We start from the raw sequence: 24,925 nt of genomic DNA, 5'->3' as shown, positions 1-24,925 counted from the left end.
ATCATGCATTCAGTGACACTGCATTAACAAAGGCATGCCCGGGTGATTAACAGCCTGCGTAGCCTGATTGGTCACACCTGTCAAGATGCCACTAGCCATTTTTGTAGGCTTTTGTGCGCTTAGCTGGCAATGATCATGAAAAACTCTCCCTGGCCACGGTCTGAGGCTGAACCAGATTGTTCGCGACCTTGCCATCCTATTTTGACCCTGAGATGAGCATCTGACCACATATCCGCTCCATCACCAAAACCGCCTACTTCCACCTCTGTAACATCGCCCGTCTCCAACCCTTGCCTCAGCTCATCTTGCTGCTGGAACTTTCATCCATGCCTTTGTTATCTCCAGACTTGACTATTCCAATGCTCTCCTGGCCGGACTCCCATTATCCACCCTCCATAAACTTGAGCTCATCCAAAATTATGCTGCCCGTATCCAAACTCGCGCCATGTCCCGTTCACCCATCACCCTTGTGCTCGTTGACCTACATTGTCTCCCGGTCCGGCAATGACTCGCTTTAAAAAAATCTCATCCTTCTTTTCAAATCCCTCCATTGCCTCGCCCCTCCCTATCTCTGTGACCTCCTCCAGCCCTACTACCCTCCAAGATCTCTGTTCTCCTCCAATTTAAAAAAAAATTAGTTCCTGGGATGTGGGCATCGCTGGCAAGGCCAACATTTATTGCCCATCCCGAATTGCCGTTGAGAAGGTGGTGGTGAGCCGCCTTATACAACTGAGTGACTTGCTGGGCCATTTCAGAGGGCAGTTAAGAGTCAACCACATTGCTGTGGGTCTGGAGTCACATATAGGCCAGACCGGGTCAGGACAGTAGATTTCCTTCGCTAAGGACATTAGTGAACCAGATGGGTTTTTACGACAATCCGGTAGTTTCATGGTCACCATTACTGACTCTAGCTTTTTATTCCAGATTTATTTAATTAACTGAATTTAAATTCCCCAGCTGCCATGGTGGGCATTTGAATTCACGTCTCAATTCTGACCTCTTGCACATCCCCAATTTTCATCGCTCCACCACTGGAGCACGGGGGGTGATGGGTGAATGGGACTTGGTGCTGGGTATTCATACCCACAGATTAATATTAAAGTGACGCTCCCACTCTGGAAATGAGTGCGATGCACAAAATAGGTGGAAACCTGGCCTAACGGCTCTCTTCCCACTCTTCTGATTTAGGCCTATCCAATTCATGTTCGTAAATTTAAAACCCAGGCTAGCGCTTCCAGAGAAGAAGGGAGAAAATTAAGAGAGGAGAAAAAAAAGTAAGAGGCTTCAGCATAGCCTGGATTCTTTCTAACGCTGCTACCGACTGGACATGTGCAATTGATGCAATCAAGAAAGCACACTGAAGACAAGAGCAGGTTGAACACTTTGGGCTCAGGTTTCAGGCTCAGAAAGGGGATGAGTGCGTCTGAACTGACAGCTTCACAATTCGAACAACAGCAAAAATGTAACCGTCTGGTCCTGGCTTCAGAGCTGGGCATGTTACTACATTATTACATTTCAAAAATCACTCTGATCTCAAACTTTCACACACTATTGCCATTAAGTGTCGGTTAATGTTTACTTTACTCTTTGGATTCATATGGGGGGGAAAAACAAAATCAGTGCAATATGTACAAGAATTTTAAAAACTGCCGTAAAGCTGAAAAAAAAGTTTCAATTCATTTGAGCTTTCTTTGGCAAAAGTCTTTTGTGGACATTAACAGTCACCCGCTTTTTACTTTGGCAACACCAAACAGATAGCCAGGTGTCTGTGCTACCTTTATGTATCTTATCCAGTGGGAGAAATGTATGAATTTTAGAAGCGTTTTCTGGTATTCACTTTCATGTGGAGCATGCAAATGTGAAAATGAATACCAGAAAAACTCTTTGGGCCAAAGTAGTTTATGAATGAGAAAACCACCAACGACTAGATCTCCAGCCTGTGCTGAGTTAGTTGATCTCAGTTGAGATGCTAAAATGAGCTTCAGCACCTTGGGCTAGGGGGTGGGGGTGTGGGGCGGAAGGATTGAGAACTCACCCAGGGTTTCTGTTGCTGACAACCTTCCAGTGTCACCTGTCAGGAAGCTCATGAATGCGGACGTTCGGTGAGGGCGTGGTTCGAATTGGCTGTGATGTCACTCAGGGTCAAATAGGTCGCCAACTCTCACTGTCCTGACTCATATGCGAAGAGTGGTGACCTAGGTAAGGTAGCAGAGGGCTCCTGGCACTTGTGGCACTGTGTCCCGGAGTTTGCGGTCAGCGGCAAAGCAAAGGCGCTCACCGCTGGCCCCCAAAGAAAGCTGCCCACACGATCTCGCGATCGCTTTGGCGAGAAGTTTGCCTTTTTCAACGTGTAAGAGGTTGCAGCACACTATAATGGGGAATCCCTACCGCGATCTGCTGTGTCTGAGCAGCCAATCACAATGCAGAATTCTCACAGACAGGGAAGCAGGAAATGAGAACCTGCTTTTATCCTGACTTTTTAAAAAATATTACAGAGAGCAAAACAAAGATTGGGGCTCTCAGATGGGGAAAAGGTAGAACCTGAAATAAATATGAACAAACTTTTAAAACATATAAAAACATTTTTTCTTAAAGTTTCTTAAAAATTGTAATTTTGATCATAATGGAGAAATTTGACACAAAATTTAAATTGGTTTTTCAGGGCCATAACTTTTGCTAGCAGTCAATATGCTGTTAAAAGCCCAGTTACACCTAAGTTACACCTAATCCAACAAGGGTTAACTTTTAATGGGGTATTTAACAGCAATATTACCACAGAAAAACCCAAGTTTTCTTCAGTTTCACTGATTTCATTGATTGCCGGCTATGGGGAGGGGAGGGTGGTGGGTCAGGGGGCCACAGCGGAGCAGTGAATGACTGACCGCAACTTCAGGATTTCTGCATTTAGATGCACAGGCGCTACATTCAAAGGGGTAATAACAGTGCATTTTCTCACCAGGGGCTGGATTTTCATTCAGGAGTTGGGTAGGAGGCGGGACTATAACTTTCGGGGTTGTAGTCCTGCCTCCATCGAGATGTGGCCAACCCATGCGATTTTAACTTGATTGACCTTGTTGAGCCCACCCAATTAAGGGCCACCCGGCACCAGGTGACGCCACAGACTGAAATTTCATCTGTCAAGAGGCTTTGACAGATGAAATATCAGCGTTTCACAGCTGTTTGAAGCTGTCAAACACTGACAGTCTTACTTCTAACCTGAGTCCTTCTTCACAGACTCAGTTAGAAATCTCTCCTGCACAGAAAGCTGAAGGCTGTCACTTTTGACATTCGCAGCCATTCTGCTTTCTGTGCCGGTGAGATGAGGGACTCCTGAGACCTAAAGGAAGGAAGGCTGAAAAGGTAGGAAAAGGTCATTTAAACTTCTTTAAACACTTTAGACACACCAAACACACTTACTTTTGCAGTCATGCACACATCACTCACCTGAACACCGACATCTCGACCCCTCCAAGTCCTTCAACCCGACGGCCCGCCTCGCAAACTTGGCGTGGTTTGGAGCCGTCGGGAATCCCACACTTCAGCATTAAAAATAGGGATTAGGCTAAAAACTGCCTGTTAACTACCTGTTAACAGGCAGTTAATTGGCACTAATCCCTTCCCGCCTCGGTTAGGTGGGTCCCAGTGCGGGGCGGGTACCCGCCTCCTTTGAAACTGGCATGGAGGCGGGTTGGGTGCGGGATGTGGTCGGGACCCCTGATTTCGGGATTTTAACTCCCCGCATGCCTCCAACCCCGACTCCATGGCCCAATGAAAATCCTGCCCATGTGTCTGCCCTTCAAGAGGAAACCAAAAAATAAGGATGGAGGAAGTAAAACAACAACAACAAAAATAAGGAAAATCTATTGTGTTACTGCAACTTATTCTTCTATAATCCAGAACTAGGGCTTATTGCTGTGGCCACTCATTCCTCTTCTACCTCTCACCTTAACTTGGAACGACACCAAGGGGATAATTTGATCATTGTTCTTGAAAAGATCTAAATGATGTAAAATAAGCTTGTGCCCCAGAAAAGCTCAGGCCTTTGTAACTGCACTACCTTAGAGGGCAAATTTCCTTTTAACTATTATAATTCATTCCATTAAAATTATTGTGTTACAAAAACATGAATATTTATATTCCCTTAATTGAATTATGTCATCTCAATGTAACTCGCTCAGAAACATTTACCGGCTGCACAAGATTACTTTCTTTGAATTACACAAGGAAAATGTGCACAAGTGGCATTTCGTTTGATTACAAGTGCAAATAATTCCAGCTGTTAGGAAAAATAAGTACTAGCCCTGGGCTACTTTAGCCTGCTGCAGTTAGAGAAAATGCAATGAGCAATGTTGACTATTTCAGCATTGTTTGATCATAGAATCATACAGCACAGAAGGAGACTATTTGATTCATCGGGCCTGTGCCGGCTCTTTGAAAGAGCTATCCAATTAGTCGCACTCCCTTGCTCTTTCCCCATAGCCCTGCAATTTCTTTTCCTTTTTCAAGTATAAACCCAATTCCCTTTTGAAAGTTACAATTGAATCTGCTTCCGCCGCCCTTTCAGGTAATGTATTCCAGATCACAACAACTATATTGTTGATTAATACAGTTTTAATTCAATTAATGTATTATATATTTACCAAGATAATCACAGATGAGGAAGGCCATTCAGCTCATTTTAGGTCATTCATCCGAAATAATCTTAAAGTCCTTCCATCCCCTCCCCCCCCACCCCATTACATCATCAATTGGTTCTTACGTGATTCCAGGGTTTCACCTCTACTACTCAATCTATGCAATGCAATAATCCCTGCGTGTGAAGAAAAAATTACCTTTGATTAGTTTAAACCTGCGGCCACACATCCAACTCCCAGTTTAATTTAACATAATTTCCCGGATTTATCTTTTCCACACTGTTTATAATCTTATATTTCTCCATAAAATCACCTCTTTACGAGGTTGAAAAACCCAAGTTTCCCCAGTTTTTCCTGTAAACTGGTTTCAAAATCATTTTTTCCCCCTCAGTAACTAAAATTTCTAATGTCAAAAATAAGGGTTTAACCATAGTAAGAAATTCAACAAATTACATATTTCGTATTAACATAATTAAATGTATCAATTTACAGGAAACTCTTGTTTAAACAGCACCTAAATATCCAGAATTCTCTATTAACCGGCAAAATTCTCACTCCAAAAACAACACCTCAATAACCGGCAATGTTGCCGAGTCTGAGTCCGAGTCTTCCACAGTGGCCAAGTTAGTCAGTGGGGGTAGTTCTCCAAACTGCCACTACTCGACTTCTTGGTGCTGTCGGAAGTCGGAACACCTCAATACCCCTGTAACAGGAGTCTGACTCTCTCGTGCTGCTGGTAGTCTCTTCTGATCTGCCATTTTACAGGGGTACTGTGTGGCTCCCACGCTGCTGGCAGTCATTGCATTGCATTACCCTCAACTGGCAGTACTGTACTTAATCAAGCATCTTCCACCATCCATTAAACACAACATTCTGTAGGTGAGTACCCAATTACTGTATACTGCACATTTCTTGATTTTTTTATTTTTCTTTGTTAAAAATAGCCTCGGTAGATAACCCTCTCTGTCATCCGGAATTTTTGATCAACCGGCAACACGCCGGTCCCGTCGGTGCCGGATACTAAAGAGTTTCTTGTATTTGTCTTTTATGTCTTTTGGTCATTCCCCTGGTACTTCAAGCCCAAGGGACGTAGACTTCAACATATCTGGTGCACACCAGGTTTAGCCATTCATCAGCAGGTCTGGCTGGACCACATCAAGCACTGTTGGGCCCTGCTCTCCTCTGCCAAAACTGATCACAACTGGAATGTAAAGGTAAGCCTGGCTTTTTCTCTCCATTACCAACCACCTCCTTGCGCCCCCCTCTCCCCAGCCCCTGCCACCCTCACCCCCAATGACAAGTGCGAGGAGCTCACGTACGTCTTTGTCACAGATCATCTGTTCAGCTGCCTCTGCTGCACCACCCCTTCCCCATGCCCCCATTTGACCCCAAGGTTCCCCTGTCCTCGACCTGGATCACTGGTCGGAAATTTTCTCAAGGGAGGTGGATTGGGGGTGGGGGGGGAGGGGCGCTGAAGCGGACAGCCGCAGGCCCTGCCGGCTGGGCCTGATTTGAATGCGAGGCCTCGGATTCCGGCCCGCAGCCAGCCAGATTGAGAGGCCTCAGAAGCGAGTGGCGGTCCGGGGGAGGGATCACGGGAGGGGGTTGGCAATCGGCAGGGATCGGGGATTGTGGGGGGGGGGAGATGATCGTCCGAGGTCGGGGATCAGGGTGGGAAGAGGGGAAGTCGGCAATCGGCCGGGGTTGGGGATCAGGAGTGGGAGGGGGTGGGGGAGTGGATTGGTTTGGGGGGGGGGGTGGTGTGAAAGAGAGGATCGGGGCCATCCACCGGAGGATCGTGGCTGGCCTCATCAACATCGTTGGCGGGGGGGTGGTGGGGGCAGGGGTTGAAAGGCCTAAGGCTCTCTCCAGTCTTTCCTCATACAACAACAACAAGTATTTATATAGCGCCTTTAACATCCCAAGGTGCTTCACATGAGAATTATAAGACAAAAAATTTGACACTGCGTCATATAAGGAGAATTTAGCGCAGGTGACCAAAAGCTTGGTCAAAGAGGTGGGTTTTAAGGAGCGTCTTAAAGGAGGAAAGAGAGTGTTGTGTCTGTACCTTTCTACCTGGACACAATAAGAACTCAGAACTCAGAGATTCAAACATGAAGTGCTTTATTCAAAAAGAAGGTTCTGGAGAGAATCGAACAAAGAGAACTAAAACTTAACCAAGAGAACAACCCCAACCATTTATCTGCTGTGACAGCGCCACCACAGGTGGGAGGAGAACACACAATACATAACATATTCCTCCCCTCTTAAATGAAAGGTCCACATTATTCCTCAACAGGTAAGTTACTTTCAATGCACTCAACTAACCAAGGGTAGAGGTAGACTGCCTCAAACCCTGACTTTACCCTGGGGTTTATTCTGCCCCAGTCTTGTGGGTAAGTCACTAAGCCTACAGATCCAAGCGCCTTGGAGGCCGCCGCTCTCTGACAGGATACCGGCGGTCATCGCTGGCTTCCACAGCAGTAGGCATTGACACAGGCCTAGATAGAGAAGGTGCCTGTGTCAGTCGAAAGTCAGGAGTTTGCACACGTGGAACAGTCTCTTTGACTTCCTGTGTTGGAGAAGAGCACTGTGGCAAAGGATGCTGGTTTGCGGTATCATCCGGAAACAGTTCAGGCCAACCAGCCATTGGAGCCTCTGTGGCTGTCTCTGCTCCTAGCAACAGTTGATCTGTGTGTCTTCTCCAGACGACGTCCTCAGCAGTCTCAACCGTGTAAGACACAGGGCCCGTCTGCGCGATCACCGTAGCAGGAACCCATTTTGGTCCAGTGTTGTAGTTTCAAGCTAGGACGTGCTCTCCAGGATGAAACCGTCTCTCCTTGGCTCTTTTCTCTCTCTTTTCAACTTGAGCTTGTTGTTGACAATGGACAACCTGCTCTGCCCTTGGAGGTTTGAGTAAGTCAAAACTTGTCCGCAACTGCCTCTTCATCATGCGCGAAGTGGGGGAAGTTTTGGTTGTGGCATGTGGCTCGTTCCTGCAGGACAACAGGAAGCTGCTCAGACGTTGGTGGATTGAGCCCTGACCTTGCGATGCCTTCAAGGCGTGCTTCAAAGTTTGCACGAACCTTTCTGCCAGGCCGTTAGTAGAGGGATGATAGGGCGCAGACCTGATGTGTTGGACACCATTCACATGCAGGAAGGTTGCAAACTCTTGTGATACAAATTGTGGACCGTTGTCACTTACGAGTTGTTCCAGTGAGCCATAACGGCTGAACATCTCACCAAGTTTCTCAATTGTTTTCTCTGCCGTGGTAGACTTCATCACAGCGACCTCCAGCCACTTGCTACGAGTGTCCACAACCACCATAAACATCTTCTCTTCGAAAGGACTGGCGAAGTCCACATGTACTCGCTGCCACACTTCTTCAGGCCAATCCCAGGGGTGTAGGGTTGCCAGCTGTGGAACATTCCGGACCCTTTGACATGGGGAACATGTTTTGGCTTTCTCCTCAATATTTCCATTGAGACCTGGCCACCAGAAGTAGCTTCTTGCCATTTCCTTCATCCGAACCATCCCACTGTGGCCTGTATGAAGTTGTTGCAGTATAGGTTCCCTCAGAGGTGGCAGAATGATGACACGGCGTCCCCAAAGAAGACAACCTACCTGGACGGAGAGCTCATTTCTTTTTGAAACGTAAGGTTTCAAACTAGGAGAATCTCCTATAGCTCTCCCTCGAATGATATCGTCCATTACCTCAGACAGGACTGGATCGTTGCGGGTGTATCTTCGCACCTGAACTGCAGTGACAGGTGCTCCCTCCACTTGTCTAAAGTAGAAGATGTCTATCTGACGAGGCTCTGGGGGAGTAACAGGCAAGGGCAGCCTCGAGAGACCGTCTGCGTTGCCGTGCAAGTCTGATTTGCGATATTTGATGTCGTATGTGTGTCCTGACAACAGTAAAGCCCACCTTTGCATCCTGCTTGCAGCAAGAGATGGAATTCCGGTGTGGGGCCCGAAGATTGAAGTCAATGGATGGTGGTCCGTCAGGAGTGTGAACCTTCTTCCAAACAGGCACTGATGAAATTTTCGAATTCCAAAAACGATTCCCAAGGCCTCGCGCTCAATCTGCGCATAGTCACTCTCGGCCTTGTTCAAGGTGCGTGATGCGAAGGCGATAGGTTTCTCTTCACTAGAAGGCATGATGTGGGATATGAATGCTCCCACACCATATGGTGATACATCACATGCTAGCTGCACGGGTAGCTTTGGGTCGAAGTGTGTCAGGACCTCCGACTTCAGCAATGCTTTCTTTGCTTGGGCGAAAGCTTCGTTGCACAGTTCAGTCCATTTCCATGTTTTGCCTTGACATAGCAACTGGTGTAACGGCTTCAGCAATGTTGCTAAGTCTGGAATAAACTTCCCATAGTAGTTAAGTAGCCCCAGAAATGAACGTAACTGGCTCACATTCTGGGGTGCTGGGGCCTCCACGATCGCTTTGACCTTTGATGGCGCCTTATGCAGGCCAGTAGTGTCAATCACATGCCCCAGGTGCTCAACTGAAGACTGAAAGAATTCACATTTGTCCTTACGAACTCTGAGTCCGTACTCTTTCAGTCGCTGTAATGTCGCATCCAAGTTCAGAAGATGATCCTCTTCATTTGTCCCAGTGACAAGGATGTCGTCCAGGTAGCACTGGACTCCTGGCAGTCCACTCAAAATCTGATCCATTGCCCTTTGGAATAGAGCAGGGGCCGACGTAATTCCAAACGGAAGGCAGCAGTACCGGTATAGCCCCTTGTGTGTCACAATTGTCAGCAGCTCCTTTGATTTGTCATCAACATGCATTTGTAGATAAGCCTGGCATAAGTCTATTTTGCTGAACTTTTGCCCTCCGGCCAGGCCCGTAAAAAGATCACCAATGAGGGGAAGAGGGTACTGTTCTGCAGACAGCACCGGGTTAATAGTCACTTTAAAATTCCCGCAGATGCGAACAGATCCATCCTTTTTCAGGACAGTAACAATGGGTGTGGCCCATTTGCTCATGCTCACAGGCTCCAGGACTCCATTCTCGACTAAGGCCTCCAAGTTAGCCTCAACTTTTGGCCTAATTGCATAGGGTACAGGTCGGGCTTTGTGAAACTTCGGCTTGCTGTCAGGTTTAATGTCCAGTCTCACGCTGATCTTTTTCATGCTCCCAAGCTCACCATTGAAGAGTTCTGCATGTTTGTTTAAAACTGCAGTCAGACCTGACTCCCCTTTTGACATCATGCGGACTGCAGGCCAGTCCAGCGTGATTTTCTCTAGCCACGCACATCCCAGTAGAGATGGGTAATTTCCCTTTACCACATATAGTGGCAGTTTCGCAGTCTGTCCATTCAATTTAACTGTCACCTCAATGGCGCCTCTCATGGCCACAGGTTCGCCGGTATACGTCTTTAGCACAATGTTTGTTGGCTGAAGGGTAAGATGCTTTAGCATTTTGTTGTAGACAGTGTCTGAAACAAGGGACACAGCCGCGCCTGTGTCCACCTCCATCCGCACTGATTGTCCCTCCACCAGTGGTGACACCCAGTAGCCATTTGGACCACCTGCAACCATCAGTATGTGCACCTCTTCCTCCTCAGAGGTGTCGCTCCTCTCTGTTTTGCTTGTTCCATCATACTGCACTGAATTAACACTCTTTTTTTTCTCTTGTCCAAATACAGACATTTTGCTTTCATGCTTCCCAGCTCTGTCTGTTCTTTTTTTACCTCTACAGGTACGTTCAATGTGACCTTTTTTGCCACAATTTCGGCATTCCAGCTCCGTACACCAGCAGTCATTAGCGTGATGGCCCATTTTCCCAGAACGGTAACATGTGCCGTTCTGCGCCCTTTTAGGCTCAGACGACACCTTGTGAACTCTCCCTGTTGAACTCAACTGGTGAGCCTCCTTTTCCGCTATCTCCATGGAGACACTAACTTCAATGGCCTTTTCAAGAGTAAGGTTGTCCTTAGTAAGAAGGCACTTCTGTGTGGCTGCACTTAGCAGACCACACACAAGTCTGTCTCTAATGGTGTCATTCAGCACCTCCTTGAACTCGCAGTGTTCTGACAACCTTTTTAAAGCAGCAATAAACATCATCACTGATTCCCCCTCCTCTTGATTCCATTTGTGAAATCTAAATCTCTCAGCAATAACCAGAGGTTTTAGTGAAAAATGTGCTCCAAGAATTTCCACTAGTTGTTTATATGTTTTAGTTCCTGGCTTATCTGGCTGTACAAGGCTGCGAAGTAAAGTGAATGTCTTTGCCCCCATTATACTCAAAAAGGTAGGCACGACCTTTTCGTTTGCCACCGCATTCGCCACAACAAAATAGTCAAAACGTTCCATATAAGCGCTCCATTGCTCCACATATTCATCAAAATCACTGATGTTTCCTAATATAGTAGCCATCTCATGTTTCACATTTTAATTTCTGTTTACTCACTGCACCTGTAACGTTAATGTGATGCTGCAATCTCTGTTCCGAGTGTTTTGTAGTCGAAAACAAGAAAGTTCCCACAACGCAGATTCATCCGATCCTCGTCGCCACTTTGTTGTGTCTGTACCTTTCTACCTAGACACAATAAGAACTCAGAACTCAGAGATTCAAACATGAAGTGCTTTATTCAAAAAGAAGGTTCTGGAGAGAATCGAACAAAGAGAACTAAAACTTAACCAAGAGAACAACCCCAACCATTTATCTGCTGTGACAGCGCCACCACAGGTGGGAGGAGAACACACAATACATAACAGAGAGGTCGCGAGGCGGAGAGGTTTAGGCAGGGAATTCCAGAGCTTAGGGCCTAGGCAACAGAAGACACGGCCACCAAAGTTTGAGCGATTATAATCAGGGATCCTCAAGAGGGCGGAATTAGAGGAGCGCAGATATCTCGGTGGGGGGCTGTGGGGCTGAAGGAGATTACAGAGATAGGGAGGGGCGAGGCCTTGGAGGGATTTGAAAACAAGGATGAGAATTTTGAAATTGAGGTGTTGCTTAACTGGGAGCCAATGTAGGTCAGCGAGCACAGGGGTGATAGGTGAACAGGACTTGGTGCAAGTTAGGACATGGGTAGCCCAAGTTTTGGAATTACTCAAGTTTATGTAGGGTAGAACGTGGGAGGCCAACCAAGAGTGTGTTGGAATAGTCAAGTCTAGAGGTAACAAAGGCATGGATGAGGGTTTCAGCAGCAGATGAGCTGAGGCAAGGGCAGAGGCGGGAGATGTTACAGAAGGAAGAGACAGAAGCAGAAGAGTGACAGAGAAACAGCAACATGAAGACAGCAGAGATCGGTAAGAGAGACCATATTCTCCAAATTGCTGTGTGCAACACCACGGGGGACATAGACTAGTAATATATTAAATGGGCCAGAACTTCGGGTCCCCACGGGTGAGTACACACTGGGTACTCACGCGTAGGCCCAACAAAAGTGCCGGTTTCATGCATGCACTGCGCATGTGCGGGAAACCAGAACTTCCGTTCCCTTAAAGGAAGGGGTTCACAGGTCGAAAGCGTGCGCCGGAGAGGCAGCGCGTACGCCTGGAACTTCCGTTTTTTTTGCAGGTTTCTCCGGGAGGGTAAGTCTCCAGGAACTACGCTTTTAACAAGGTAAGTGGTGAATTAAGTAAAATTAAAACATTTTATCCACAGGTTTATTATTTTTAAATACTTTAAAGAAAGTTAAGTTTATTTTTAGCTCCATTAGAAACTGTAATTCATTTTTTCAAAAATTTTAAATTATTGTTTAAAATAGTTATTTTATGTAATTTATAGTTATTTTAAAAATGTGATTTAAAAAAAATTTATTTGAAGTTTTAGTTATGTTTTGGGGCTGAATTGTATTCATAGATTTGACAGCTCTTCCTGTCAAATCTATGAATACAGATTCCTTGCTACCATTGGCTCTCCATGGCCCACGTGATCCCAGGGGACGCTTCGAACTAACTGAACCCCTGGGATACGCAAGCACTGTGCGCCGGCAGTTGGAGGAGGCCCAGGATCGGAATCCCACGTGGGCTCACAGCTCAACGGCCGGCGCGCTAGGTAAGTGCAGGTCGGAGGCTTGCACCCGCGGGGAGCCTCCGACCCGAATTTCTGGGCCAAATTAAATATCTTACGCCTGCATACACTTCCTGTGTCAACTTTGCCATGATCGATCCCTATGTCTGCATTTATAATGGGAACTGCCTTTCTAAACTGGTCATGCTGCAATTATCCCTCCCACTAATGGAAAGAGAAATGGGAATTTTTCTATTCAAATGCATTTCCATTGATTTGATCAGTTTATGTTTTTTGTTTATTGGCAGATCCTCCTGACAGGTGACTCAGCATCGTTTGCTTACGTAAGTCCTTAGCGGTTTTCCATGAGCAGTGTATTTGGCAAGTCCTGTTGAGGGATCACACCCCAAACAAGAGCCTCAATTTTTCCGTCAGTTGCTGATTGAAAAGGCTGTGCATTTCAAACATTTCTGTTTCTCTCAATATAACAGCTGTATTCTTTTTAAGAGGAACCAATCTTTTAAATTCAAAAAGGAATCTCAGTAGCGGTAACAGATTGACTTCCGCTTACGAGTCAATGTTGTGCCTCCCATTATAACAGCCCTGCAGCGAAATGGCAAAAAAAAAAGTGAAAAATATAAGGATGAATTTTGCAAAGTGAGGATCCACTCCCAATGGAAGGCCACAGATTGGAGAATCATTTTGCAATCGCAGCTCACCCAATTCACAGTGCTCCTGATTGTTTAGTCATTTGATTCTCCGACCCATACTCCCATTCAGTAAGGCTCTGTGTCGGGGACACAAGCCATACAAAAAATACCATAGTCGTGTTAGAAGGTTTTGATTTCAAGTTCAGTTTTTAGCTACATAACAACTGTCACTGAATTCCATTGGAAGTACATTGTGCGAAACATTTGGACACATTTTGATTTGATGGAAGTACTAAAGGCTGAACAGGCTGCGGTGAAAACTGAGGTGACCTGAGAGATGGTCTTTTAAAATTATGAAGGGGTTCGATAGGGTAGAGGTAGAAAAGATGTTTCCACTTGTGGGGGGAGACCTAAACTAGGGGGCCACAAATATAAGCTAGTCACTAATAAATCCAATAGGGAATTCAGGAGAAACGTTTTTACCCAGAGAGTGGTTGGAATGTGGAACTTGCTACCACAGGGAGTGGTTGAGGCCAATAGCATAGATGCCTTTAAGGGGAAGCTGGATAAGTACACGAGGAAGCAAGGAATAGAAGGATATGCTGATAGGTTAGATGAATTGGGTTAGAAGAGACTCATGTGGAGCATAAACACCAGTTGAGCCAATGGCCTGTTTCTGGGCTGTAAATTCTATGTAATTCTATATAAATGCAAGCATTATTTAATATTTTGCGAAGGTTTGACTGTAACATTTCAAAAAGATTACATAGGATATACGGCACAGAAACAGGCCATTCGGCCCAACCAGTCCATGCCGGTGTTTATGCTCCACACGAGCCTCCTCCCGTCTTTCCTCATCTAAATCTATCAGCATGACCCTCTATTCCCTTCTCCCTCATATGCTTATCTAGCCTCCCCTTAAATGCATCTATATTATTTGCTTCAACCACTCCCTGTGGTAGCGAATTCCACATTCTCACCACTCTCTGGGGAAAGAAGTTTCTTCTGAATTCCCTATTGGATTTCTTGGTGACTATCTTATATTGATGGCCTCTAGTTATGCTCTTCCCCACAAGTGGAAACATTAATGGCCCAGAAATTCGGGTCAGGGGCTTCCCGCGGGTGCAAACCCCCGACCTGCACTTACCTAGCGCGCCGGCCGTTGAGCTGTGGGCCCCCGTGGGATTCCGATCCTGGGCCTCCTCCAACTGCCGGCGCGCAGTGCTTGTGTATCCCAGGGGCGCAGTTAGTTCGATGCATCCCCTGAGATCACGTGGGCCATGGAGAGCCAATCGGAGCAGGGAATGCTTCATTCATAAGTTTGACAGGAAGGGCTGTCAAAGTTATAAATACTATGAGCCCCAAAACATCACTAAATCTTCAAATAATTTTTTTTTAATCACATTTTTAAATAAATTATAAATTACATGAAATAACTATTTTAAACAATAATTTAAATTTTTGAAAAAAATAATTTTATTTTCTAACGGGGCTAAAAATAAACTTACCTTTCTTTAAAGTATTTAAAAATAATAAACCTGTGGAAAAAATGTTTTAATTTTAATTAATTCACCACTTACCTTGTAAAAAGCAGGCCTTGCGACTGCTTTTTATATGTGTAACTTTTGGAGACTTACCCTCCCGGGAAAAACTGCAAAAAATGGTAAGTTCGATGCGCACGCGCAGCCTCTCCTGCGCACGCGTTTGACCTCTTAACCCCTCCTTTCAGGGGAACGGAAGTGCCGGTTTCCCGTGCATGCGCAGTGCATGCAGGAAACTGGCACTTCCATTGGGCCTATGGGTGAGTACCCCGTGCGTACTCACCCGTGGGGACCCGAAGTTCTATTCTCTCCGTATCCACTCTATCAAAACCTTTCATAATTTTAAAGACCTCGATTAGGTCACCCCTCAGCCTTCTCTTTTCAAGAGAAAAGAGACCCAGCCTGTTCATCCTTTCCTGATATGTATACCCTCACACTTCTGGTATCATCCTTGTAAATCTTCTCTGCACCCTCTCCATAGCCTCTATATCCTTTTTATTATATAGCGACCAGAACTGTACACAGTATTCTAAGTGTGGTCTAACCAAGGTTCGATACAGGTTTAGCATAACTTCCCTACTTTTCAATTCTATCCCTCTAGAAATAAACCCGAGTGCTTGGTTTACTTTTGTTTATGGCCTTGTTAACCTGTGTGGCAACTTTTAGTGATTTGTGTATTTGTACTCCACGATCCCTTTGTTCTTCTACCCCCAAAGTTTTAACTTTCAGGTAAATAGGAACCACTTTACATACTGCAAAACGTGTCCCATAATGTTGTACAATATTAGGAACTGTCTCTCTATCTATAAAGAAAGTGCATTATGTTGTTGCAACTAATATTTTATTTATGAAGATTTTACTGTTAGATTGTACTTTGTCAGAACTGCTAAATTAGGTATTTAGCACTCTGCTTTTGGTACCTGTTAAAATTGTACAATACGGTATATAGTTGCAGTGGAATCAACTCAAAATTGCTTGTTGATAAGGTTGCAGTGGGACATTGTTAGACATTCAAGCATGAACACCATCCTGCATTAATGTCAGTGAGTGCAATAGCAACTGATGTGCTCAATGACAGCTGCTGTTGGCACAACACAGAGTAAAATCACTTCATAAAGTTGACCATATCGTTAATTAAGAAAGTAAGACATGCCCCGGAGTTATTTCAAGGAGGTGATCCAATCTCATGGCTCAGATGATAGCTATGACAGTGAAAGCATGGGTGGAGGGGTGGAGAGGTTACCATGTTACTGGGACAAAAGGTCAGCAAGTTGGCCACATCCTTATGTTTCCTGCTTTCAGTCTCGTCTTAGGCAGCCCGAAAAGTAAATCCAGTTTTACCAGGTTGTACAACCAAGCAAGGATAGCAGCCCATTTGAAGAGAATCAAGCGCGACAGCAGCAGAGCAAGAATCAGAGCTGCAAAAACATCTGCCCACCTGTCTCAATCCAAAGGGGAAAAGCTAATGACACACGGCGGAGGAGTTGTCTCCTGTTGCGAATGCTGTCCTGTGCTCCTTCATTAATGCTCTTTGGAGTTCAGCTGATCATGTTTTTAGGGCCAAGCCATTGTATCTCACACGATCCAATAGTTGCAAAGCTATAAGGCTCGCATAATTGTACAATTGTGAAACAGCTCAGTGCACCATGCCAGCATAACATAAGGTACAAAAAGCAGTCCAGAACAGCAGCTCTGATTACTTGCTATGCTTTGAATAATCGGGGACACATTGCTGCATGGATTCGATTGCGGACCATGCCAAATCATCATTATACTTGACAGATTTTATGGGAATGAATCGTGCTTCCTCCCCCCACCCCCAAAAATTGCAGTTTCTTCTATGAATATACCCTTGGAACAAAGGCAAAAATGAGAAAAGTTGCTCTGGCCAATTTCCCCCCTCTGCTTTAGTTTAAAAATTGCAGTCAATAAAACATGGTATTGAAATTACCTAATAAAACCGCTGCAGGGTTTACAGGTGGGCTATCGCAGTGCAGTGCCAAAGATTTATATGAGCACTGTTGACTATACAAGACTGTGTTGCAGCTCCCATACACACATCATTTATTTTGAGAGAAAAAAAATGCTTCAATAAACAAGTACAGATTCTCCTAAGGTTGATTGCACGATGAGAGGAGATGCTCAACACATGGGGCTGGTCTACGATGTGGCCGAGGAGAATGGGAGCCTGCACAGAGATTGGGGTGAGGAAAAGGGGAGGCGGGGGGTGGGGGAAAGAAGAAAGTTAAAGAAATTAGCCTGCCACAGCAAATAAAGCGGCAGACACAGGAAAGCAATTCTGTCTCCCGGGAGAGATCGTCGGGAAGAGCTGGAAAGAATTTGATTTCAAAGAGCCCAGCAGAGAAGCTGTGGCATTTGTTTTCAATTCAGCAAGTGAGCGCACAGCTTCAACAATTTTTTTTCTAGGTTCCTAGCAGTGAAACATAACTCATCTCAGCTGGTTGTATGGCAAGATCAAATGACAGACAATTTCACTTGAAGCCCAGGGTGTCCTTCTGGCTGCCAGAAACTCGGAACATCCTTAAAAATTCATTTTTCATCTGGATGGATGCAGACTACTTACCAAACAAAGGTTATCATTGCCAGATGTTAGCTTGCAGGCTTCTCCATATGGCGAGACACTTGAACAACAATAAAATAACAGACAAATTCTTGTTTTGATATAGTGCTAAACATACCAATAAAAAAAAAGATTACCTTTATACTCCTCATGGCATTGAGTACGATGGTTTTATTTGAAGTAAGTTATTACAAGCCATCATTGCTGCCGTTTAAAGGCCTTAAGTCCCAACTATTAGCCTAAAGGCAACATATATAAGGCATGTAAGCTGCAGACTGTATCAGTGGTACCGTTCTTTATTTTTTTAGAAATTGAGTTTTCTAGATTATGGATAGTGTGGGACATCATAGCATTGAAAATGAGATGAAGTGAGGGAAGATCTAATGGTGCCAATATTGCCTTTTAAAAGCTTGTAGGAGGAAGAGCAGACTGAGGGAGCTAAGGCTTTCCTCAGTCTTTGAGATTCTGAGAATGAGTTAGAGTATAGGAGATGGCGCAGCAACGGTGCTTTCAACTTTCAACATAGTAGGTCGAGTATCAAAGTTTTGTTTGAATTGAAATCAAATCTAAATGGGGTGAATTGGACCATTTCAGAAGTCTCTAAATGTAGATCGTTCGAATCACTCTGGAAGATAGGTTGGCCAACTAAGGTTTTTGACCACACATATTCTAACTTATGAAACTACAGCAGAAGAATGATTGCAATGCAAAAAAACCTCAAAATTCAAAGATCATATTTGGATTCAGCCAACAATGCTTACAGTTACCATCAACGCGACTCTTGTTACCAGAGGCCATCTGTCTGGAACATGGGGCATAAATGTGTCTGGGGTGGTAGCACAAAACGGGCGATAGCTAATCGGCAGCCCATTTTTCACTCCGCTCTTCCCTTTTCCATTGACTTATACCCCCATGTCGCCCAATATATGACTCCTCTCTGTGACCAGTGTCGTATCTTGTCACTTCTGTCATGATCAGTTCTCGGTTTGCAACCTGCCCTCTGTTTGTAATTGCCATCGGTTACTAAAAACCTGTGACTTCAACCGGTGGTCAGTGTCCTGATTGAGACCAGTTCCTATCCTGTCTGTGACTAGTCCCTTGAGTTGACGCGGATTTATGATCAATCCCCCTGACAATAGGGGGACTTTTAACTCCCTCCACCCAGCACAAACTGGGCAGAACAGGAGTTAAAATCCAAGTGATACACTTAGCGCTCATTTCTTGCCCCACAGATATTTTAACACAGTCACGTCCCGCACAGATGTCTGCCTGACTCATAAGTATATGCAAATTGGGGTGTTCTATCACTTGGAGAGGACCGCGATGCTACTTTAACTGCCTAATGAACAGAGAACCCGCCACCGTCACGCCGCTCAGTAAAACCTGCCAAACTCCCAATGGAGACCTTGGGAATGTACTCTGCCCCCCCCCCCCCTCTGTGCACCCAAAAATGGGCATGCCCGAATTTCTGGGCTGATGCTGTCATATACGCAAGGCTGTCTCAGACAAATTGCCTCATTTTTTTCCCTCACCAATTATCCCTTTGTTATGTCCGTGTATAATCAGACACAGACTGCGGAGAACAGTACAAACGGTGTTTACTCAACGTGGCTCAGACTGCAACTGAACTGTACAGATTACTACTCAACGTTATATACAGGTGTGGTCACTGCCGGTACTACAGTATACAGGAGCTGTAAAAAGCAGTTTCCCCCCTTAAAGGTACATACATTACAATTCCTCCCCTTTTAGATTAACAGTACCATAACACTCATTTAACAATTAAATATCAAACTAATTACAATTAACACTTTTAACATGCAACATTAGCTGAAAATAGTCTATTTATAAATTCAGTCTTTGGGGAGGCTTCCTGATCCTTTCTGGATAGCGCCTTTCCCGAGTGTCTTGCTCTTGGTGCGGAGGCAATTCTGGCCCCCTGTCGTCGGTTGGTTCATCAGATTCCGATGTTACTGTTTCTGGGGTAGATGCTACCTGTACGTTGGGTTCATCACCAGGTACGTATGGGCGAGGCATGGGGTTGACTTGTTCCTGTGACTCTAGGATCTGGTCAGCATGGCGTCTCACGATGCTCTCCCCAACGTCCACTGTGTACATTAGTGGGCCCTGCCGTGTGCATATCGTTCCTGGCTGCCATTTTTCTGTTCGGTAGTCGCGGGCCAAGACTGGTTGCCCTATATTGAAGCTCCTTGTTGGCTTCTCATGGATGTGCTGGAATTGCTTACTCTCAACATCTCTTCGTACATTTGGTCTGAGCAAATCCAGACGAGATCTTAACCTTCGGTTAAAGAACACCATGGCTGGGGCCTGGTTGGTGACTGCATGTGTCGCATTCCGGTAGGCGAACAGGAAATTTTCCAGCTTGTGCTGCAGCGGAATGTTGTCATTGTACATAGCCTTTATTGCCTTCTTAAAGGTTTGTACGAACCTCTCAGCCAATCCATTTGTGGCTGGATGATACGGGGCGGATGTGGAATGCCTTACCCCATTCTTTTTCAAGAACCTCCGGAACTCTTTGGACACAAACTGCGGTCCGTTGTTGGAGCAAATCTGTTCTGGCAAGCCATTCCTGGCAAAAATGGTCCGTAGGACTGCAATAGTTTTCTCCGTGGTGGTGGAGGACATTTTGATGACCTCAGGCCATTTTGAGTGCACATCCACGACTATTAAAAACATTGAGTCCGTGAATGGACCAGCAAAATCAATATGCACCCGTTGCCATGGAGATGAGGGCCACTCCCATGGGTGTAGAGGGGCCTGTGGTGGTGCATTTTGGACTTTCTGGCATCCTGAGCAGCTCTTGGTCAGGTCCTCGATTTGTTTATCGATTCCCGGCCACCACACATAAGCCCTGGCTAGGCTTTTCATTTTTACCCCTCCCAGATGACACTCATGAAGCTCATTGAGCACTCTACCCCTTAACTTGGGTGGAATTACCACTCGGGATCCACACATCAAGGTCCCCCGGCACACTGACAGCTGTTCTCTCCTTGTCGAGAATGCTGGCAACAGTGAGTCGCCATGTGCTGGCCATCCCTTCACCGTCAAATCATATACCTGAGACAGTGTTGGGTCATTTCGGGTTTCCTTTTCGATACAAGCGTTAGTTACCGGTAGGTATTCAACTATAGTCGAATGGAATATTTCGACAGGATCCACTGCTGGTGCATCCTCCGCAGTAGGCAGTGGCAGACGTGATAGCCCATCAGCATTTCCATGCTGTTTCGTGCCCTCATATTCAATCTCATAGTGGTGCGCCCCTAGAAAAAGTGACCATCTTTGTAGTCGTTGCGCAGTCATCACCGGAACGCCCTTCTTTGGATTAAAAATGGAGACAAGAGGCTGGTGATCAGTCAGCAAGGTGAATTTCTGCCCGTGCAGATAGTGATTGAACTGTTTCACTCCCCACACTAGGCTGAGGGCCTCCCTGTCAATCTGGGCATAGTTACGCTCGGCTGAGGTTAGTGATCATGACGCAAAGGCTATTGGCCTCTCTGAGCCGTCCGAGAATTTGTGTGACAGCACCGCTCCAATGCTGTAGGGTGACGCATCACATGCCAACCGAATTGGTAATGCCGGGTTGTAATGGGCCAATATCTCTTTCGATGTGATTAGTGTTTTGCTCTTCTGGAAAGCTCGTCTACATTCGTCACTCCACTTCCATGGCACCCCAGTTTGCAGTAGGGTGTTCAGTGGGTGTAGTATTGTAGACAAATTTGGCAAGAACTGATGGTAGTAGTTTACCAGCCCGAGGAACGACCTCAGTTGTGACACATTTTCCGGTGCTGGAGCCTTGACTAATGCCTCAATCTTCTCTGGGGACTTATGTAACCCCTCTTTATCGATAACGTGGCCACAATACGAGATCTGTTTTCTAAAAAAACTCGCATTTGGGGCGGTTAGCTCGGAGCCCATATTCCTGCAATCTAGTGAGCACCTGCTCCAGGTTGGCAAGGTGATCACTGTCATTTTCGCCCGTGACCAGGATGCCGTCCAAATAACACTGGGTCCCTGGGATCCCTTGCAGGACTTGCTCCATTGCCCTCTGCCAAATAGCCGGAGCTGATGCTACCCCGAATACCAGCCGGTTGTATTGGTAGAGACCTTTATGGGTGTTGATTGTGAGGTATTTTTTTGATGCTTCTTCTACCTCCATTTGCAGATACGCCTGGGCCAGATCAATCTTAGTGAAGCGTTTCCCTCCAGATAGTGAGGCGAAAATATCTTCAATCCGCGGAAGTGGATATTGTATGGTGTGAAGGACCGGGTTCACTGTTACCTTAAAGTCCCCACAGATGCGAACCTTCCTTGGTTCCCCAGGCGTGCTGCTCAACGACTTTTTCATCACAGGGACGATGGGTGTAGCCCACTCGCTCCAGTCTACCTTGGACAGTACACCTGAACGTTCCAGACTCTCCAGCTCTGCTTCGACGGCTGGGCGGATTGCATAAGGTACCGGTCTGGCCTTAAAAAATTTTGGACTTGCGTTTTCTTCAATTTTAATCATCGCTGTCATGCCTTTTAGTGTTCCGAGTCCTTGCTGGAACACTTCTTTCGCGTCAGTTAGGATCCTTGACAGTCGCCCAGGTGTGATGTCGTCATCCTTTTTGTCAGCCACAGTCAGTGCCTGTATGGAATGCCAATCCAGTTGTATTTTCTGGATCCATTCACGTCCCAGTAATGGTGGTCCTCCATCTTGCAATACATACAGGTCTAGTTTTGGTGTTTCCTTACCGTTATATATAACGGTCACCCTTATTTTTCCTTTGGGGTAGAATTTTTGCCCCGTGTACGTCTTCAAAATAATTTTTGTGTCTCTCAAGAGTATGTGTGAGAATAGCCGCTCATAGTCCCGTCAGTTTATGACTGTTAGGGCTGATCCTGTGTCCAATTCCATCTTTACCTGGACTCCTGCTATCTTGAGAGTGACCCAAATGGTTCGGTGATCCTCTGTTGTGATCACATTATGTAGTTTCAGACAACTCAGTTCCCTGCTTTCGGAGTCGTTATCACTCTTTTGTTCGTCTGAACTATTCTCCTTTATCTTATGTACATTCTTGTACTTTCCTTTGGTCGGTTTCTTATTGCTGGTTTTCTTTCCCGACCTGCAGACTCGTGCTATGTGTCCTACTTTTCCACACTGTCTGCGCACTTTGTCTTTGAATCAGCAATCATTCTGGTCGTGTGTTGTTCTGCCGCAGCGATAGCACTTCTCTGTTCCACATGACATTTCGTTTGTGCCATAATCTTGCGGTCTCTGTTGTATCTCTGCAGCGCCCCGTGCTTCATATGATACCGCAATGCTGAAAGCCTTTTCCAGCGTAAGGTCCTTTTCAGATAAAAGCCGTTTCTGGGTTCCTTCACTTTGAAGCCCACACGCAAACTTGTCCCTTAAAGTATCTGCTAGTCCCGTTCCAAACTGGCAGTGTTTCGATAGCTTGCGCAGTTCCGTTAAATACTCAGCATTACTTTCATCTTTATGCTGGTTCCTTTTGTGAAACTTAAATCTTTCTGCTATCAGCAGCGGTGTGGGGTTTAAGTGGTCCTGTAGGATTGGCACTATGTTTTCAAAATCCTTTTCTACTGGCTTCTCTGGGGTTACTAGGTTTCGCAGTAAGCCATACATTTTTGCACCCATTGAATTCAACAATACCAGCACTTTCTTGTCATCTGGCACTTCATTCGCCTTGCAGTATACTTCTATGCGTTCGACATATGTCGTCCAATCTTCGACTTCATTGTCGAACGCTGTGATACTGCCACTCTTCGGCATTTTTGGGTGTGGTTAGACTGGCTTAAAATGGCGTCTCCCGCGCTTTCCTTTCTTCCCCGCTGCGGCTTAAAATGGCGTCTCCCGCGCTGCTGCCAACGCCGCTCTCGGCGGTCCTCGTGGCAAATGGCGACGCCCTGTGGGTTTTGCACGCTGCTCCTGCGCTGCTGCCAACGCCGCTCTCTGCGGTCCTTGTGGCAATGGCAGCACCTCGCATTTTCCTGCGCGCCTCTCTCCCCCGTTGACGCTGCTCGGCCATTGAACACCGGCTGCACTCTGCTCTCTCTCGTCTCTCTCCCCCGTTGACGCTGCTCGGCCCTTGAACACCGGCTGCGCTCTGCTCTCTCTCGTCTCTCTCCCCCGTTGACGCCGCTCGGTCCTGAACACCGGCTGCGCCCTGTGCGCTCTGCCCTCTCTCTCTACCACTTCGACGCTGCTTGGCCTTTTTCTGTGCCGCTCGGTCGGGCTCTAGCCCACCGTTGTCCGGGAAGGGTCTGCGCAGTACCTGTTGCCAGCCCGTTTCGCTGGACCACCGTGACTGGAAAGCCAAGCCTGGCTCTCGACAGCCTCCCCTGCGATGCTCAAATCTCCGCTGGATGACTGGGCGGTTGCCCGTGATCGACGCCCATGCTTCTGGACTCGACCTTCTTCCACTGTTCTCCAGGAGTGAATCCCTGGGAGGTGATGCAGAGTTGCAGGTAGGTTCGAATCTGTGTCGTCGCCAATGTTACGTCCGTGTATAATCAGACACAGACTGCGGAGAACGGTACAAACGGTGTTTACTCAACGTGGCTCAGACTGCAACTGAACTGTACAGATTACTACTCAATGTTATATACAGGTGTGGTCACTGCCGGTACTACAGTATACATGAGCTGTAAAAAGTAGTTCCCCCCCTTAAAGGTACATACATTACACCCTTCACCTCTTCTGATGGGCATCGACTCCTTGCTGGGGTACATTTCCTCAAGCGCCATTGGTACCTCACCCAAGTAGCCGTTATTCATCTGTCAACCTTGATGGTGAGTATTGGCGGACTGTTTGACTGTGGCAGTCATCACAGTTGACCCCAGCTCAACATCCATGTATGCACATTTCCAGCAAGGGTCACTGGAGAGCAGTCAGTGGTGGGAACCCTGGATGATTTTCCCAATCCCTAACCCATGGACATTGAGAAACATAGAAACATAGAAGATAGGAGCAGGAGTAGGCCATTCAGCCCCTTGAGCCTGCTCCACCATTCAATGCGATCATGGCTGATCATCCAAATTCAGTACCCGGTCCCTGCTTTCTCCCCATACCCCTTGATCCCTTTAGCCTTAAGAAATATATCCAACTCCTTCTTGAATATATTTAATGAATTGGCCTCTACTGCCTTCTGTGGTAGAGAATTCCACAGGTTCACCACTCTCTGGGTGAAGAAATTCCTCCTCATTTCTGTCCTAAATGGCCTACCCCTTATCCTTGAGTCCAGTTGTAGCCCTCCTATCACCAACCAGGCTAAGCTGAGCTCTCTCTGTAATCTCCTCCAGCCCCACAACCATCTGAGATAATCTACGCTCCTCTAATTATGGCCTCTTGAGTATTTTAATCGCTCCACCATTGGTGGCCGTGCCTTCAGCTGCCAAGGCTCTAAGCTCTGGAATTCCCTCCCTAAATCTCTCCGCCTCTCTATCTCTCTTTCCTCCATTAAGACACTCCTTGAAACCTACCTCTTTGACCAAGCTTTTGGTCATTTGCCCTAAT

This window comes from Somniosus microcephalus, chromosome 7, assembly GCF_052327205.1.
Source record: "Somniosus microcephalus isolate GS21.2 chromosome 7, FLI_Smic_1.0, whole genome shotgun sequence".
In the NCBI taxonomy this organism is placed as follows: domain Eukaryota; kingdom Metazoa; phylum Chordata; class Chondrichthyes; order Squaliformes; family Somniosidae; genus Somniosus; species Somniosus microcephalus.
The sequence above is the reverse complement of the archived record's forward strand: the minus strand, read 5'-3'. Positions refer to the sequence as shown.